Source organism: Engystomops pustulosus, chromosome 9 (genome assembly GCF_040894005.1).
Source record: "Engystomops pustulosus chromosome 9, aEngPut4.maternal, whole genome shotgun sequence".
Taxonomy (NCBI): Eukaryota; Metazoa; Chordata; class Amphibia; order Anura; family Leptodactylidae; genus Engystomops; species Engystomops pustulosus.
The window spans coordinates 107,830,988-107,843,957 of record NC_092419.1 but is presented as its reverse complement, the minus strand read 5'-3'; the positions used below and the strand labels follow the sequence as shown (position 1 = coordinate 107,843,957).

At 43.9% G+C, this 12,970-nt stretch overlaps 1 long non-coding RNA gene across 1 annotated transcript in view; it reads left to right on the top strand.

The window, feature by feature from the left end:
• Positions 1 to 1,369, top strand: part of LOC140077881 (uncharacterized) — a 65,265-nt gene extending 63,896 nt beyond the window's left edge. The window contains exons 2-3 of the long non-coding RNA XR_011849847.1: positions 274 to 373; positions 1,254 to 1,369. This is a non-coding gene — a long non-coding RNA (uncharacterized lncRNA). The remainder of the gene's footprint in view (positions 1 to 273; positions 374 to 1,253) is intronic.
• Positions 1,370 to 12,970: the final 11,601 nt, after the last annotated feature.

Sequence of the window (12,970 nt, the reverse complement as noted above, 5' to 3'; positions counted from 1 at the left end):
TCAGTATATAAATCTAAATTATCCAACCTCCTTGTCACAACATTACACCAGTGTTATTACGTGCACATGACCTGAGTTTGGTGACTTGGGAACTGATCTGTGATATTATCAGGACCATCTGCCTCCAACGGGGACTTTCCACCGCCGTCTACACTTTTTAGCAGATTGGGTTATAAGTGGTGTCAGTGCAATGTGAAAGGTTACAGGCCCAGTGTTATGGCAGCTATGAGCATATACATAGTACTTTATTACAGAATTTGCTGCTCTCTGCAGACCTCCTATACAGAAGACCTAGGACCACACCGTGCACTGGGCCGGAAGCTGACTAAGCACGGAGGGAGCGCCGCGCAGGACACCGGGAGCTCCAGAACAGGTAAGTACTAGTTGATCATTTTTAAAGAACTCACCCGGCAACCTCGCTATTTTTTTCCCTACTCTCAGACAACGTGTTTAATGTGGTCTATGCCAGATTTGCCAGATTGCTTGGTGGGCAGGTGGCTGGGGTAATAAGTTTGGGGTCAAAACTTTGAAGCCTCAGGTGATATTATCAGTCCTTGTTGGACCACATTAAGGGTAATAGCAGTAAGTTGCCCTTGATTTAAGATAGAACCCTTTATACAGCTATATACATCTCTCTTTCTGTATGTATATCAATAATGACCCCTCTCTCCATATATATACTAGATATATACTTCACTAATCTCCCTTTGGCTTTTTACTTTTGGGAAAGTGTTTTTGTCCTAGCATTTTGTTTTAAATTTATGTATATACTGTATATAAATAGATAGATTTCTATAGATTTCTGCGAAACAAGGAAAAGCTGCCATTCCCCAAACTGCTAATGTGTTTAAGTCTATATAAAATAAAAAAGGTCTACACAATCTCCATGCAGGGACAACAAGGGATAAGAAGGGTCACATAAAGGCTGCAAATCCCACACTCTCCAAACAAGTTTCCATACACAAAATGTAAAAGGCAGAAGGAAGAATCGCCCAAGCTCAGGAGAGCAGATACATGAGGTCACAGGCAGATCCATTGCTAGTCACCAGGTTACACTTATGGGGGAGATTTATCACGGCTTCTGACATAGCAGCAGGGAAATAATTGCTCAATGCAATATAACAGCAACTATGCCACCACCACGCCATGTGCATGTGGAGCGGGTGTAGAGGGGCCGGCAGCCGGTGGAATGGGTGGGCGTTCTTGTCCCAGGTCTGTGTCATTTTGAAAAACCTGCAAACTTCTGTTTGCAGGTTTTTACTCAAAACTACCCCTGGCGGATGCATCAAGAGGCTGACATGATGATGTATCCGGTATGACCGGGAGGGACGTGTCCCACGATAAATCTACCCTCACATCTTTTACATTCTGCCCGCACTTTAAAAAATAATAATAAAAACTTGTTAAAAAGGTCTCTTTTATTTATCGAAATAAAAAAGAAAAATCACAAAAATGGGTTGTGGAAATGAGTACTGTAGACTGGGAAACTCACAGGAGAGGGAGAAAATCAGTGTCCAAACTGGAGCTAAACAAGCACAGGGGATGAGGAACCATGAGAATGTATCAAGGCAACACTAGCAGAAAGGAAAGATAGATACACGTCCCCCAGTAACTCGGTTACTTGATGGTTGGAGTCAGAATCTCCATCTTGTGTGTATGAGCCGGACCTCAGAACCTCATGCACCCCCACTATCCCGGACACAGAATAGCCAGGCAGCTGCAGAACCTCATTGTACAGCACAGAACACGAGGAAGGAACGTACAAGGTGAGTGCTGCCTCCCATCTCCTGTGCATGGACAGGTGGCTGACACAATGTAACAGTCGTACAATGTCCCATAATACAAACATTACATGTCTGCACATATCTCACGCCTCCGCTCCCCCATACACATCTAATTACTACCAGGATGGAATAGGTTAAATCTACCTTTCATTGTTTCTGAAAAAATTTTGAGTTATTTTGTATCTTCACATTTTTGTTGGTCGTCCTTGGAAACAGGCGCAGTATTTGATCCACCCCCATGTCAGCACCCACTTCATTTAAAGGGATTCCCTTATTGTAGAGTAAGTCTATATCCACATTCATTCTCTATTGGGCTTCCACATTGTGACTCTGGTGGTCCCATATCATCAATGATGCCCAACCTGCTGCTCCTCCCCCTCCTGATCACTGGTGGTCCCATACAACATCAATGATGCCCAACCTGCTGCTCCTAACCCTCCTGATCACTGGTGGTCCCATACAAAATCAATGATGCCCAACCTGCTGCTCCTCCCCCTCCTGATCACTGGTGGTCCCATACAACATCAATGATGCCCAACCTGCTGCTCCTCCCCCTCCTGATCACTGGTGGTCCCATACAACATCAATGATGCCCAACCTGCTGCTCCTCCCCCTCCTGATCACTGGTGGTCCCATACAACATCAATGATGCCCAACCTGCTGCTCCTCCCCCTCCTGATCACTGGTGGTCCCATACAACATCAATGATGCCCAACCTGCTGCTCCTCCCCCTCCTGATCACTGGTGGTCCCATACAAAATCAATGATGCCCAACCTGCTGCTCCTCCCCCTCCTGATCACTGGTGGTCCCATACAACATCAATGATGCCCAACCTGCTGCTCCTCCCCCTCCTGATCACTGGTGGTCCCATAGAACATCAATGATGCCCAACCTGCTGCTCCTCCCCCTCCTGATCACTGGTGGTCCCATAGAACATCAATGATGCCCAACCTGCTGCTCCTCCCCCTCCTGATCACTGGTGGTCCCCGGGGACGTCTTCCACTTATCATCCATATTTCCTCTATCCTGTGCATAACTATATATTAAGGGACAACCCCTTTAATTCAAGGAGACTCCCCAAGAATGGGATTTATATGGGGGTACTCAAACCCCTGTCCTCCTGATTGATAAGGGGTCCCACTACCATGACCCCACAGATCAGACACTTATACGCTGCCTCGTCATAAGGGGATACAACTTGTTTGCGCTACAAACTCTTTCACTGAAAAAGTAAAGTTTAAAAGGAAAGTTTTCCTCTAAATTTTCATTAAAACAAATATAAAGCATTAATAAAAGCAGTCTGTTCCCTGTGTTATTTGTATAACTGCAAGTCTAATGACCCGATTATAAGCACAGGGCATTTGTACCCCTCTGCCCCCCCCCCCCCTTACTCTGAATCATAGGACTCCCCCTGTGATTCTCTCTCTGGGCCTCCTGCCAGTGCCTGCTTCATTTTGTTTGTTACCATGACACAAAATACCTTGTTAGGCAGCAAATGGGACCGACCTGGAATGTCAATGAGAACAGAATTAGCAGGACATGAAGTCCAATCCAGGACACAACCCTATAATCTATTCATAAGGATATTTTATATCACACCAATGCTAGCCAGAGGCACGTACCAGACAGTCCTATCATACACACAGAATGCAAGGCAGGGATACAGGAGGTATATTCTCATACATAGGGGGCAGTATTATAGTAGTTATATTCTTGTACATAGGGGGCAGTATTATAGTAGTTATATTCTTGTACATAGGGGGCAGTATTATAGTAGTTATATCCCTGTACATAGGGGGCAGTATTATAGTAGTTATATTCCTGTACATAGGGGGCAGTATTATAGTAGTTATATTCCTGTACATAGGAGGCAGTATTATAGTAGTTATATTCCTGTACATAGGGGGCAGTATTATAGTAGTTATATTCTTGTACATAGGGGGCAGTATTATAGCAGTTATATTCCTGTACATAGGGGGCAGTGTTAAAGTAGTTATATTCCTGTACATAGGGGGCAGTATTATAGTAGTTATATTCCTGTACATAGGGGGCAGTATTATAGTAGTTATATTCTTGTACATAGGGGACAGTATTATAGTAGTTATATTCTTGTACATAGGGGGCAGTATTATAGTAGTTATATTCTTGTACATAGGGGGCAGTATTATAGTAGCTATATTCCTGTACATAGGGAGCAGTATTATAGTAGTTATATTCTTGTACATAGGGGGCAGTATTATAGTAGTTATATTCTTGTACATAGGGGGTAGTATTATAGTAGTTATATTCTTGTACATAGGGGGAAGTATTATAGTAGTTATATCCCTGTACATAGGGGGCAGTATTATAGTAGTTATATCCCTGTACATAGGGGGCAGTATTATAGTAGTTATATTCTTGTACATAGGAGGCAGTATTATAGTAGTTATAGTCTTGTACATAGGGGGCAGTATTATAGTAGTTATATTCCTGTACATAGGGAGCAGTATTATAGTAGTTATATTCTTGTACATAGGGGGCAGTATTATAGTAGTTATATTCCTGTACATAGGGGGCAGTATTATAGTAGTTATATTCCTGTACATAGGAGGCAGTATTATAGTAGTTATATTCCTGTACATAGGGGGCAGTATTATAGTAGTTATATTCTTGTACATAGGGGGCAGTATTATAGCAGTTATATTCCTGTACATAGGGGGCAGTGTTAAAGTAGTTATATTCCTGTACATAGGGGGCAGTATTATAGTAGTTATATTCCTGTACATAGGGGGCAGTATTATAGTAGTTATATTCTTGTACATAGGGGACAGTATTATAGTAGTTATATTCTTGTACATAGGGGGCAGTATTATAGTAGTTATATTCTTGTACATAGGGGGCAGTATTATAGTAGCTATATTCCTGTACATAGGGAGCAGTATTATAGTAGTTATATTCTTGTACATAGGGGGCAGTATTATAGTAGTTATATTCTTGTACATAGGGGGTAGTATTATAGTAGTTATATTCTTGTACATAGGGGGAAGTATTATAGTAGTTATATCCCTGTACATAGGGGGCAGTATTATAGTAGTTATATCCCTGTACATAGGGGGCAGTATTATAGTAGTTATATTCTTGTACATAGGAGGCAGTATTATAGTAGTTATATTCCTGTACATAGGGGGAAGTATTATAGTAGTTATATTCTTGTACATAGGAGGCAGTATTATAGTAGTTATATCCCTGTACATAGGGGGCAGTATTATAGTAGTTATATCCCTGTACATAGGGGGCAGTATTATAGTAGTTATATCCCTGTACATAGGGGGCAGTATTATAGTAGTTATATTCCTGTACATAGGGGGCAGTATTATAGTAGTTATATCCCTGTACATAGAAGGCAGTATTATAGTAGTTATATTCCTGTACATAGGGGGCAGTATTATAGTAGTTATATTCCTGTACATAGGGGGCAGTATTATAGTAGTTATATTCCTGTACATAGGGGGCAGTATTATAGTAGTTATATCCCTGTACATAGGGTGCAGTATTATAGTAGTTATATTCCTGTACATAGGGGGCAGTATTATAGTAGTTATATTCCTGTACATAGGAGGCAGTATTATAGTAGTTATATTCCTGTACATAGGGGGCAGTATTATAGTAGTTATATTCTTGTACATAGGGGGCAGTATTATAGCAGTTATATTCCTGTACATAGGGGGCAGTGTTAAAGTAGTTATATTCCTGTACATAGGGGGCAGTATTATAGTAGTTATATTCCTGTACATAGGGGGCAGTATTATAGTAGTTATATTCTTGTACATAGGGGACAGTATTATAGTAGTTATATTCTTGTACATAGGGGGCAGTATTATAGTAGTTATATTCTTGTACATAGGGGGCAGTATTATAGTAGCTATATTCCTGTACATAGGGAGCAGTATTATAGTAGTTATATTCTTGTACATAGGGGGCAGTATTATAGTAGTTATATTCTTGTACATAGGGGGTAGTATTATAGTAGTTATATTCTTGTACATAGGGGGAAGTATTATAGTAGTTATATCCCTGTACATAGGGGGCAGTATTATAGTAGTTATATCCCTGTACATAGGGGGCAGTATTATAGTAGTTATATTCTTGTACATAGGAGGCAGTATTATAGTAGTTATATTCCTGTACATAGGGGGAAGTATTATAGTAGTTATATTCTTGTACATAGGAGGCAGTATTATAGTAGTTATATCCCTGTACATAGGGGGCAGTATTATAGTAGTTATATCCCTGTACATAGGGGGCAGTATTATAGTAGTTATATCCCTGTACATAGGGGGCAGTATTATAGTAGTTATATTCCTGTACATAGGGGGCAGTATTATAGTAGTTATATCCCTGTACATAGAAGGCAGTATTATAGTAGTTATATTCCTGTACATAGGGGGCAGTATTATAGTAGTTATATTCCTGTACATAGGGGGCAGTATTATAGTAGTTATATTCCTGTACATAGGGAGAAGTATTATAGTAGTTATATCCCTGTACATAGGGGGCAGTATTATAGTAGTTATATCCCTGTACATAGGGGGCAGTATTATAGTAGTTATATTCTTGTACATAGGAGGCAGTATTATAGTAGTTATATTCCTGTACATAGGGGGAAGTATTATAGTAGTTATATTCCTGTACATAGGGGCAGTATTATAGTAGTTATATTCTTGTACATAGGGGGCAGTATTATAGTAGTTATATTCTTGTACATAGGGGGCAGTATTATAGTAGTTATATTCCTGTACATAGGGGGCAGTATTATAGTAGTTATATTCCTGTACATAGGGGGCAGTATTATAGTAGTTATATTCTCATACATAGGGAGCAGTATTATAGTAGTTATATTCCTGTACATAGGGGGCAGTACTATAGTAGTTATATTCCTGTACATAGGGGGAAGTATTATAGTAGTTATATTCTTGTACACAGGGGGCAGTATTATAGTAGTTATATTCTTGTACATAGGGGGCAGTATTATAGTAGTTATATTCATGTACATAGGGGGCAGTATTATAGTAGTTATATTCTTGTACATAGGAGGCAGTATTATAGTAGTTATATTCTCATACATAGGGGGCAGTATTATAGTAGTTATATTCCTGTACATAGGGAGCAGTATTATAGTAGTTATATTCTTGTACATAGGGGGCAGTATTATAGTAGTTATATTCTTGTACATAGGGAGCAGTATTATAGCAGTTATATTCTTGTACATAGGGGGCAGTATTATAGTAGTTATATTCCTGTACATAGGGGGCAGTATTATAGTAGTTATATTCCTGTACATAGGGGGCAGTATTATAGTAGTTATATTCCTGTACATAGGGGGGCAGTATTACAGTAGTTATATTATTGTACATAGGGGGCAGTATTATAGTAGTTATATTCTTGTACATAGGGAGCAGTATTATAGTAGTTATATTCTTGTACATAGGGGGCAGTATTATAGTAGTTATATTCTTGTACATAGGGGGCAGTATTATAGTAGTTATATTCTTGTACATAGGGAGCAGTATTATAGTAGTTATATTCTTGTACATAGGGGGCAGTATTATAGTAGTTATATCCCTGTACATAGGAGGCAGTATTATAGTAGTTATATTCTTGTACATAGGGAGCAGTATTATAGTAGTTATATTCTTGTACATAGGGGGCAGTATTATAGTAGTTATATCCCTGTACATAGGGGGCAATTTTTATTAGTATAAACAAACAGAAAATATTACAATACATTCTCATCAGAATGAACAAACAGTTAATTAACAAATATCATACAGATCAGAAAATAATAAATTCATAATAATCTTAACTCAAAAAGTTCATCACTGGTAAAAAGAAAAAAAAAAATAAATGTGGAAATTAATATAATTACTTGATCAATTACCCCAGACATATGTTCCTCCATAACTTAACATTATTACTCTTCTTTCTAACCTCTATGGATCGTATCCACCTCAGCTCTGAGAGTATTTGGGTTACAGCGTTCATAGGCTGGAAGGACTCGCTGTGTGCAGACACTCTGGTCCTGGTGTGCCAATGGTAGTATTTAATTGTACTGATGATCAGGTACATTGTCCCCCTGTCGATGCCGGCTACCTGTGGTGTCACCCCATAGATTATGTCCGGGTAGGTCAGAGACTGCAGTCTTGCTATTTTGAGTATGTGGGACAGCTCCTGCCATATCTGCCTCCCTCCCGGGCACTCAGTAGTGAAATGCTCCATGGTCTCCTCCTGTTGACATCCCAAGGGGCACAAACGCTCAGAGAGACTTAAGAATTTTAAATTGCCCCTGACAAAGAGCCTCCCATGTAAGGATAACCAGGCGATATCAAAGAGCTTTGCAGGGAGTCTAGGACTATTAAGGAACCTCAGGCTTTCCTGCAGGGTGGCCGTTGTGCAGTCCCTCAGAGCTGGCTGTACTGTATAGAAGGTCCTACAGATATTGGTATAAAGGTCCTTCCTGGTCCTACTCTCCAATAATGTCTTGTCTAGCCTCCACTTTTTCAAACACCTGAGACCATACTCCAGATACTGGGGGAGGAAGCCAGGAGTCCATCGGCCCCTCTTGAGACTGCCGCCTCGCACCCAAGACTCTGCAAAAGGCAATATCCAGGTCCTGACACTACTTACCCACAGGAGACCATTATTTGAGTCCAGGCAACCAAAATTAACTTTCAGAAACATGGAGTCAAAGAAAACCCTTGGATTTAACATATCCAGCCCACCCTCTCTCCTCTGCAGGTAGGTGATCCCTCTTTTTACTGGGTTCAACCTGTTTCCCCATAAAAGCTGGAAGAACAGACTAAAGAGCCTAGCGGAGAAAGATTCTGCCAAAGGAAATACGACAGAGACGTAGAGGAAGACAGGGACCAGGTAAGTCTTCATCAGAGTAACCCTTTCTCTATAGGTCAGCCTCCAGTTCTTCCATCGCTGAACCTTTGTATTTCCGGTTTCCAACTTCTCTTCCCAATTTAGTTTGGCATTATCTTCCCACCCAAATTTCACCCCAAGGATCTTAATATGGGTGGAGGCCTTGGCGAATTGTGGCAGATCAAAGCCAGGAGCAGTATCCAATGTCCAGAAAGCCTGACTCTTCTCAAGGTTGACCAGAGACCCGGAGGCCTCTGAGTAACTTCTGATGGCTGCAGATAACATCTCCACCTCACGAGGCTCAGATATCACCGCAGTCACATCATCCGCGTAGGCGACTACCTTCAAAGGCAAGCAATGGGGGACCGGCACCCCCTGAAAATCACACCGCTGCAGTGATCGCAGAAACAAGTCTATGGCAAACACATACAGCAGTGGACTCAGGGGGCAGCCCTGCCTCACCCCGGCCTCTACTCCGAAAGTGTCCCCCTGCCAACCATTGATCAGAGGAAAGCTCTTCGCCTCTCTATACAAAGTTCTCAGCCAATCTATAAATTGTCCCGGAATACCGTACTTTGACAAAGTGGCCCATAGATAATCGTGGTCAACCCTGTCAAAGGCTTTAGCCTGGTCCAGACCTACAACATATCTCCCACACCTCAGAGCTTTACATCTCTCAAACATCTCCCTTATCGAGATGACTGCTCCAGAGATGTTCCGCCCTCTTACTGTGCCGTACTGAGAGCCTGCCAACAGTGCCGGGGACAAACAGACTAATCTAGAAAACAGAATTTTTGCCAAAATCTTCCGGTCGACATTCAAGAGGGCAATCGGCCTCCAGTTCTTGATGTCACTAGGCTCCTTACCTTTGGACAGCAGAATAAGGGAGGACACTCTCATGGATGGAGGCATCAGGTGATTTTCTAGACAATTAGTAAACACATCCACAAGGATTGGAGCCAAGATGTCTCTGAACTTCTTATAGAATTCTGCTGTTATCCCATCAGGACCTGGTGCCTTCTTCAGATGTAACTTATCAATGGCCTCTTTAACCTCCTCCTCTGTTATTCCTGCTGTCAAAGGAGAGAAATCCAAATCTCTAGTGTCAGGACCTGGAGTTGCCTCCAAGAATTGAGCCATTTTCTCTTTATCCAAAACCTTTTTCTGAAATAACTCAGCATAATAGGATCTCACCACCCCCAGGATACCCTCCCGAGATTCCTGCAAAACTCCCTGGGAGTCAGTGAGACCTGTGATCGATTTCTTGGCCACACGTTCCCGGCAATTTTCATACGGATCAGGAACGCCCAATTTTCCGTAATCTCTTTCTATTACCAGGGACGTGTAGCGGCTGTACTGATACTGCTTTATTTCAGACTTCAGTCGGTCAATCTTTTGTTTGTCATCCCCACCCGCCGAATACAGTGACTCCAATTCTTTCCGCAGCTTGAGATACTGGCTGTACTTACTCTTACCCTTCTTCACTGACAGTCTCTTTAAGAGGGACCTGATCTCCTCCTTGACGTTCTCCCACCAGTCACATATGTTGTCGTAGAAGTCTACTCTCTGGAGCTGGTCCTGAAAAAGGGAGTGGATACAGTTCTGGATATAGGCATCATCCAGGATGCTAGAATTGAGCCTCCATAACCCCCGACCAATGTCCGAGCGGTTAGTGGCTCCTAGGTGAAACAATAAGACAAGATGGTCAGAATATGGGACAACCTTCTCACTCATCCCATTAACATTCTCTGAGGGACTCACAAAAGCCATATCGATCCTGCTGTGCCTGTCAGCACACGTATAGGTGTACTTAGGTTTCCTCCCTTCCAAGGTAAATACATCGCGTAGGTTTGCCTGTGATATTATGCTCTGTAGGACCCTGGAGTCTCTGACCACTGCTCTGCCCGTGGACCTGTCACCCGATGTCATGGTAACATTAAAGTCGCCCGCCATTATTACAGGGATTGAGGTGAAAAGATATTGTTTCACCTCATTGAACAGCTGGATTCTCTCTGTCACTGTCTGTGGGCCATAGATGTTGATCAGCCGGAGCCGCCTACCATGGATGGTCACCTCTAGCACCAGGCACCTCCCCATAGCGACCTCCGTCAGCCTGTCCACCGTCACGTCTGTGGTGTTAAACAGTATGGCGACCCCGGCGTACGGCTCCACAGCCAGTGACCAGTAAGAAGGACCAGACCGCCACTCACGCTCAGCCTCACGGAGATGCCCTAAGGTGGTCAGACGGGTCTCCTGCAGAAATATGACATCAGCGTCCAGATATCTCAGGTGGTCATACACGGCGTGTCTGGTCCTTCTTACTTTAATGCTGTTAACGTTGCTAGAAGCAACTTTTAGAGAGAATCCAGCCATCACAGTGAAAAAGCAGAGCAGCGACCCCCATCATCATGTGTCAGAATCAAAGTCCTCCTGTCTACCACCAGTCTCCATGTCCGACTCCTCAGCGGTATCTACAGGAGGGGGCTTCTTCTTAGTTGGAGGATCCCCTGTGTCCACCTCACACTCATTATCAATTCTTTCTAGCTCTTTTTCAAAGTCCCCATCTGATGACAGAGCATCAAACCTGTTGGAGAGGACCATGACCCCGGCATCACCACTGGACTTCCTCCTGGTCTTAGGCTCCGCACTGTACTCCTCAGGCTTACGGGAGGATTTGTCTTTTTTCTTCCTTTTATTCTTTTTCACCTCCTCATATTCAGTGGGTACTATAGAGGTGGCGGCCTGAAGTTGGTGTTGGGTTACAACCTCCACACTCCCCTGAGAACTCTCTGACTGCTGGGGTTCTGCATCACCTGACCCCTGTACCTCCCGCCTAGTCAGAATTTGCCCCGACACCAAGGCCTCCTCCCCTAAGGCGTCTGCCTCCTGCACCATCTCATCATCTGATAAGTCCCTGGCGATGTTATGCCAGGCCTCCGGGCAGTCCTTGTGCGGGTGGCCCATCTCTCCGCAGAGGTTGCATCTGACCGTCTCGCAGGTGGCACTGAGATGGCCGACCTCCCCACACAGGTTGCACTTTACTACCGTACATACTTTGGCCACGTGACCAATCCTACCACATCTAAAGCACTTCCGTGGCTGCCCGGGATAGAAGCAGACACCCTTTTCTCTACCTATATAGAAGGAGTTGGGGAGGTGCAGGGTAATGTTGTTAAACTGTCTCAGTTTTACTAGAACCTTCCACCCTCCAGTCCAGATACCGTCGGCGTCTCGGTTCTTAGTGAGGTCAGACACCAGATCACAATGGCGCCTGAGCCACACTAGAACATCCTGAGGGGGAACAGACTCGTTCCAAAATATTATGTTGACCACCACAGTACCTGGTCTGGATATGGGGACAAACACAAACCTGCTCCAGCCATCTGTGTCCCTGAACCGGGGGAGTTTATCCCAGAACCTATCCAGACTAGACATGAGCTTAAAGCTGACATCATAGCCCTGTCTGTCTGGAAGGTTGATGACCGCCAGGATGTCATCTGGGGAGAACCCCATTTGGCTGCATAGGAGATCCCGCACCACAAACCTCCTATCTGGGAGATCTTCCTTGTCGCCTCTATTCTTAAAGCGCACTACGTTCCTCCTCTTAAACGCCTGCCCGGAGTAGTGCGCATCGGAGGTGAAGGAGGGAGCACCGCGGCTCCAGGCGTTTTTAGGAGGTTCCGGATGGGGCTCACTCCTGGTGTTGGGGGGAGGGTCTGAACTAGAGGGACCTGACTTTCCAAGGGGGCCCGATGTTAAAGGGGGGAAGTCACACACATTATTCTTCACAACTCCCTGCCCCCCATCCACCTCTATGTTATCCCCCGGCTGAACATCCCAGATAGACTGAGGGTCCCCTCTGTCCCCCGACCCTTCAGTTACAGCAGAATGTCCAACAGTGTCCCCAGTCTCAAGCACGTTAGAGTTCTCCTGGGTCACCGCATCACCCTGAGCCATAGATGCAAGTTCACCATCCTGCTGCTGCACAGACACTGCTGGGACTTGTGGTACTACAGGTCCATGCACCTGCTCTGGGACTGCTGCAGAGCTCTGCGGCTGATCTGGTGTCTGTCCCTTCTGGAATGAAAAGCTCGCAGGCCTGAGAATCTGTGTCACACGTGGGGAGACATCTGGGGTAACGGAACCAGCTTGTGCTGTAGGGGCCCAGAGTCACAGCTCTGCCTCTGCTGGGAGAAGCGCTCCTGGTTCCTGTATGACTCGGCCAGGGGTCCCATCCTCTCCAGGACACAGTCCATATCCCTGACCACCTGTGCCAGCTCTA